Consider the following 6878-nt stretch of genomic DNA (forward strand, 5'->3'; position numbering starts at 1 on the left):
GGTGGTTCACAGGGTGGGTGGGTTCTAGGGTGAGTTCCAAGGTGGGTCACAGGTTCAGTGCTAGGGTGGGTGTCAAGGCGGGTGTCGAGGTGCCTGGGTGCTAGGGTGTGGATGCCAATGTGGGTCATAGGGTGGGTACTAGGGTGGGCTGCAATGTGGGTGCCAAGGTGGGTAACATGCTCGGTGGGTTCTAAATTGGGTGCCAGGGTGGGTGTGCACCCACCTTGCCCGAGGTGGGTGCCAAGGTGCCAGTGTGGGTGGGTGCTAAGGTGGATGCCAAGGTGGGTGAGAAGGTGGGTGATAGGTTGAGTGGTAGGATGGGTGGGTGCCAAGATGGGTCACAGGGTGGGTGCAAGGGTGGGTAGGTGCTAGGGTTGGTGTCAGGGTGGGTGGGTGCTAGGTTGGGTTCCAAGGTGGGTGCGAGGGTGAGTGTCAAGGTGGGTCACAGGTTAGGTGCTAGGATGGGTGAGTGCTAGGGTGCAAAGGTGCCAGGGTGGGTGCTAGGATGGGTCGATGCTAGGGTGAGTGGCAAGGTGGGTCCACAAGTGTCAAGGTGGGTGCCGAGGTGGGTGCCAAGTCGGCGACTGCTATGGTGGATGCCAAGGTGGGTCACGGGGTGGGTGCCAAGTTGCTAGGTTGGGTTCCAAGGTGGGTGCCAACGTGGGTGCTAGGGTGCGTGGGTTAAAGGGTGTGTCACAACGTGGGTGCCAGGATGGGTGCGCACCCACACTGGCCAAGACGGGTGCGGGTGCAAGGTTGGGTTCCAAGCCCGGTCACAGGCTGGGTGCTAGGATGGGTGGGTGCCAAGGTGGGCACCAGGGTGGGTGCACCCACCCTGGCCAAGGTGGGTCACGGGGTGGGTCCTAGGGTGGGTAACGGGGTGGGTACTAAGGTGCGTGCCAAGGTGGGTCATAGGGTGGGTGCCAAGGTGGGCACCAGGGTGGGTGTGCACCAACCCTAGCCAGGGTAGGTCACGGGGTGGTTGTCGGGGTGGGCGTCAAGGAGCCAAGGTGGGTGGCAAGTAGCCAAGTTGCGTGCCAAGGTGGGTGTCGGGGTGGGTGCCAAGGATCCAAGGTGGGTGCCAAGGAACCAAGGTGGGTGTCTGGGTGGGTGCCGAGGTGGGAGCCAGGGTGGGTCCCAAGGTGAGTGCAAAGGTGGGTGCCAGGGTCAAGGTGAGTGCCAATGTGGGTTCCAAGGTGCCAGGGTCAGGGTGAGTGCCAATGTGGGTTCAAAGGTGCTAAGTTGGGTGCGAGGTTGGGTGCGAGGGTGGGTGGGTGCCAAGGTGTGCTAGGTGGAAGCCCGGGTGGGTCGGCATCCCATGGGTGTCGAGTTGGGTGCCTGATGGGTGCTTCTTGTCAAGTTTTAGTCGTCGGGACTCATTTCGAGCCTTAGAGGTCGTTTCTTGTCCGGTTGCCCTGTCTTCGACCTGGGAACCCAATTTTGGTCCTCGGGTCCCATTTTTTTTTGTCTCGCATCCCACTTTTGGCCTGTGGCCTTTTCGGGGTCGATTCTCGTTTTGGGCATCAGAGCATGTTTCTTCTCCTAAAACCCAATATTTGTTTATTAAGTCTCGGAACACATTTTTGTTCTCGTGGACCCATCATGGGTCTTGGAACGCATTTGTGGTCCTTGGGTCCCATTTTGCATCCCGAAACTTGTGTTTTGGTGCTTGATCCCTATTTTGGGTGCCCACCTTGCACCAAGTGCGCACCCGGGGCAAACCGAGCGCCTTGGTGCACCGGGGCAAGATCGAGCGTGCACCCGAGGCGCCCCGAACATGCACCAAGGTGCACTCGGCCCACATGTGAGCGCAGGTCGTTGCGCCCGAGGTGGTGTGTGGGCACCGCGTTGCAGACGGGACACTGCACGCACACGACGCCCCCTCCAGGTGCACGCACGTAGGCCGGGCCGGGTGCACACCCGACGCCCTAGCAAGGTGCGCGCACCCGGGCAGGGCTCACACTTGGCGAACGGGGCGCACTTCGCGAGGGAGGGTGTGCACCTCGACGGGGGTGGGTGGCCGGGGTGGATTCGCACGTGGGTCGCGGTTTGCTAAGTACACACTGCGACAAGCTCATAACGGGTGCGATCATACCAGCATTAGTGCACCGGATCCCATCAGAACTCCGCAGTTAAGCGCGCTTGGGCCGGAGTAGTACTGGGATGGGTGACCTCCCGGGAAGTCCCGGTGTTGCACCCTTTTTTAGTTTTTCGCCGGGCGTCGCAATGCTATTTGAATAAACCTTTTGCCCGTTTGCGTTCTCGTCGGGGCCGGGCCGGGCCGGGGTGCGCTGCCCGCACTACCGCGCGCGCGGGGGGCGACACCGAGCGCGCACCCGAGGCACCCCGAGCACACAGGCCACGGTGCAACCCGGGCGTTGTGCGCGCACCCCGGTGCGCCCGAGGTGCTGCGCGCGCACCCAGGTGAAATCGGTGTGCACCTCGGCCAGTGCGCGCTCGGTCGAGTCGCGCACGTTGGCCAAGGTGCACGGTGATGTTTCTTACTCTAAGGTTCCGCACCAGACGCCCGGGACAGGTGAGCGAAGCTGGGCGGGGCCGGGTGCGCGGCCAGGGCAGGTGCACGCAGCTGGAGAGAGCTTTGGAGCACACTTCGGAGCGCACCAATGATGCGCTCCATTCAAAAGTTTCCTGAAAAGGCAAAAAAAGTTGAGATTATAGAATTTCCCACTTGAGAGATTGTAAAAAAAAAAAATTTAAAATGAAGGAAACGCGGGTGCCAAGGTGTGCGCAGCCCAGCCAAGGTGTGCGCACCAAGGCGCCCACCCTGGCGAAGGTGCACGCAAGGTGCGCACCCGAGGCAAACCGGACAATTAACCCAACTTTCGACTTCGCGCGCACCTTGGAGCGCACTTCGGAGCGCTCCTTGGTGCGCACCAATCTTGGGCACCTCGGAGTGCACCATGGCGCCCACCAAGGTGCGCACCCGGGGCAAACCGAGCTCCGACTTCGTGCGCACCTTGGAGCGCACGAAAGGTGCGCACCATGGCGCCCACCAAGGTGCGCAGCCCAGCCAAGGCGTGCGCATCAAGGTGCGCACCCTGGCGAAGGTGCGCACCCGGGGCAAACCGAGCTCCGACTTCGTGCGCACCTTGGAGCGCACAAAAGGTGCGCAACCCAGCCAAGGTGTGCGCACCCCGGTCAAACCGAGCTCCGAATCGTGCGCACCAGAGGTGCACGCCATCGTGCGCACCTTGGAGCACACTTCGGAGCCCTCCTTGGTGCGCGCCGATGTTGCGCACCTCGGAGCGCACCCGGGGAAAACAATGCAATTAACCCGACTTTCGACTTCGTGGGCACCTCGGAGCGCTCTCGGGTTCGCACCTCGGAGCACACCGAGGTGCGCACCTTTGATGCGCTGCCTTCACCAATTTCCAGAAAAGGCAAGAAAACATTGAGAAGGTGTGCGCACCGAGGTGCCCACCCTGGCGAAGGTGCACGCGAGGTGCGCACCCGGGGCAAACCGGGCTCCGACTTCGTGCACGCCGCACCTTGGAGCACACTTCGGAGCGCTCCTTGGTGCGCACCAGGGCGCGCAACCCAGCCGAGGTGCCCACCCCGGCGAAGGTGCACGCGAGGTGCGCACCCGGGGCAAACCGGGCTCCGACTTCGTGCACGCCATGGTGCCCACCGCGGCGAAGGTGCACGCGAGGTGCGCACCCGGGGCAAACCGGGCTCCGACTTCGTGCACGCCGCACCTTGGAGCACACTTCGGAGCGCTCCTTGGTGCGCACCATGGTGCCCACCAGGGCGCGCAACCCCGCCGAAGGTGCACGCGAGGTGCGCACCCGGGGCAAACCGGGCTCCGACTTCGTGCACGCCGCACCTTGGAGCACACTTCGGAGCGCTCCTTGGTGCGCACCATGGTGCCCACCAGGGCGCGCAACCCCGCCGAAGGTGCACGCGAGGTGCGCACCCGGGGCAAACCGGGCTCCGACTTCGTGCACGCCATGGTGCGCACCGCGGCGAAGGTGCGCACCCGGGGCAAACCGGGCTCCGACTTCGTGCACGCCGCACCTTGGAGCACACTTCGGAGCGCTCCTTGGTGCGCACCAGGGCGCGCAACCCAGCCGAGGTGCCCACCCCGGCGAAGGTGCACGCGAGGTGCGTACCCGGGGCAAACCGGGCTCCGACTTCGTGCACGCCGCACCTTGGAGCACACTTCGGAGCGCTCCTTGGTGCGCACCATGGTGCCCACCAGGCCGCGCAACCCAGCCAAGGTGTGCGCACCAAGGTGCACGCGAGGTGCGCACCCGGGGCAAACCGGGGTCCGACTTCGTGCACGCCGCACCTTGGAGCACACATCGGGGCGCTCCCGGGTTCGCACCGGCGTTGCGCACCGTGGTGGGCACCTCGGAGCACACCAAGGTGGGCAGCGAGGTGCGCACCTTTGATGCGATGCCTTCACTAATTTCCATAAAAGGCAAAAAAAAAACGAGATTTTAAAATTTCCGTTTTGAAAGATAGTGAGAAAAAGGGAATGCTGGTGCCATCTTGAGCCCGCCCTGGTGCGCAGCCCAGCCAAGGTTTGCGCACCAAGGTGCCCACCCTGGCGAAGGTGCGCGCCCGGGCAATTAACCCAACTTCCAACTTCGCGCGCGCCAGGGTGGGAGCGCACCCAACAACCGGGCCTGGGAAGAGCCAATGCGAGAAACCCCACCAAACTCTCTGACAAAAAAAGAGGGGGCGCTCCAGTAACCCCGCTTCGGAGCGCACCCTGGGCAAACCCAGCCAAGGTGCCCACCCCGGCCAAGGTGCAGGCGAGGTGCGCACCCGGGGCAAACCGGGCTCCGACAACGTGCACGCCGCACCTTGGAGCACACTTCGTAGCGCTCCCGGGTGCGCACCTCAGAGCACACCAAGGTGGGCAGCGAGGTGCGCACCTTTGATGCGCTGCCTTCACTAATTTCCAGAAAAGGCAAAAAAAAAAGGAGATTTTAAAATTTCCGTTTTGAAAGATAGTGAAAAAAACGGAACGCGCGTGCCATCTTGAGCCCGCCCTGGTGCGCAGCCCAGGTAAGGTGCCACCCTGGCAAAGGTGCGCACCCGGGCAATTAACCCTACTTCCGACTTCGTGCGCGCCAGGGTGGCAACCGGGCCTCGGAAGAGCCAATGCGAGAAACCCCACCAAACGCTCCGACAAAAAAAGAGGCGGCGCTCCAATAACCCCGCTTCGGAGCGCAGCCGGGGCAAACCAAGCCAAGGTGCCCACCCCGACGAAGGTGCACGCGAGGTGCGCACCCGGGGCAAACCGGGCTCCGACAACGTGCACGCAACACCTTGGAGCACACTTCGAAGCACTCCCGGGTGCCCACCGGCGTTGCGCACCGTGGTGGGCAGCGAGGTGCGCACCTTTGATGCGCTGCCTTCACTAATTTCCAGAAAAAGGCAAAAAAAAATGAGATTTTAAAATTTCCGTTTTGAAAGATAGTGAAAAAAAAGGAACGCGGGTGCCATCTTGAGCCCGCCCTGGTGCGCAGCCCAGGCAAGGCATGCGCACCAAGGTGCCCACCCGAGGTGCACACCCGGGGCAAACCGGGCTCCGACTTCGTGCAGGCCGCACCTTGGAGCACACTTCGGAGCGCTCCTTGGTGCGCACCATGGTGCCCACCAGGGCGCACCCGGGGCAAACCGGGCTCCGACTTTGTGCACGCCGCACCTTGGAGCACACATCGGAGCGCTCCCAGGTTCGCACCAGCGTTGCGCACCTTTGATGCGCTGCCTTCACTAATTTCCAGAAAAGGCAAAAAAAAACGATATTTTAAAATTTCCGTTCTGAAAGATAGTGAAAAAAACGGAACGCGGGTGCCATCTTGAGCCCTTCCTGGTGCGCAGCCCAGGCAAGTTGTGCGCACCAAGGTGCCCACCCTGGCGGAGGTGCGCGCCCGGGGCAAACCGGGCTCCGACTTCGTGCACTGCATGGTGCCCACCAAGGCGCGCAACCCAGCCAAGGTGCCCACCGCAGCGAAGGTGCACGCGAGGTGCGCACCCGAGGTGCACACCCGGGGCAAACCGGGCTCCGACTTCGTGCACGCCGCACCTTGGAGCACACTTCAGAGCGCTCCTTGGTACGCACCAGGGTGCGCAACCCAGCCAAGGTGCTCACCCCGGCGAAGGTGCACGCGAGGTGCGCACCCGGGGCAAACCGGGCTCGGACTTCGTGCACGCCGCACCTTGGAGCACACATCGGAGCGCTCCCAGGTTCGCACCAGCATTGCGCACCTTTGATGCGCTGCCTTCACTAATTTCTAGAAAAGGCAAAAAAAAGAAAAAAATGAGATTTTAAAATTTCCGTTTTGAAAGATAGTGAAAAAAACGGAACGGAAGTCGGAGCTCGGTTTATTAAGTCTCGGAACACATTTTTGTTCTCGTGGACCCATCATGGGTCTTGGAACGCATTTGTGGTCCTTGGGTCCCATTTTGCATCCCGAAACTTGTGTTTTGGTGCTTGATCCCTATTTTGGGTGCCCACCTTGCACCAAGTGCGCACCCGGGGCAAACCGAGCGCCTTGGTGCACCGGGGCAAGATCGAGCGTGCACCCGAGGCGCCCCGAACATGCACCAAGGTGCACTCGGCCCACATGTGAGCGCAGGTCGTTGCGCCCGAGGTGGTGTGTGGGCACCGCGTTGCAGACGGGACACTGCACGCACACGACGCCCCCTCCAGGTGCACGCACGTAGGCCGGGCCGGGTGCACACCCGACGCCCTAGCAAGGTGCGCGCACCCGGGCAGGGCTCACACTTGGCGAACGGGGCGCACTTCGCGAGGGAGGGTGTGCACCTCGACGGGGGTGGGTGGCCGGGGTGGATTCGCACGTGGGTCGCGGTTTGCTAAGTACACACTGCGACAAGCTCATAAC

The 6878-nt window shown here is 62.4% G+C and overlaps 1 non-coding gene across 1 annotated transcript; it reads left to right on the forward strand.

Annotated features, from left to right (window-relative positions):
• The first annotated feature begins 2081 nt into the window (after positions 1-2081).
• Positions 2082-2200, forward strand: LOC131866609 (5S ribosomal RNA). Its single transcript, XR_009365210.1, has one exon. It is a non-coding gene; the product is annotated as a 5S ribosomal RNA (ribosomal RNA).
• The last annotated feature ends 4678 nt before the right edge of the window (positions 2201-6878 follow it).

This window comes from Cryptomeria japonica, unplaced genomic scaffold, assembly GCF_030272615.1.
Source record: "Cryptomeria japonica unplaced genomic scaffold, Sugi_1.0 HiC_scaffold_151, whole genome shotgun sequence".
NCBI classification, from domain to species: domain Eukaryota; kingdom Viridiplantae; phylum Streptophyta; class Pinopsida; order Cupressales; family Cupressaceae; genus Cryptomeria; species Cryptomeria japonica.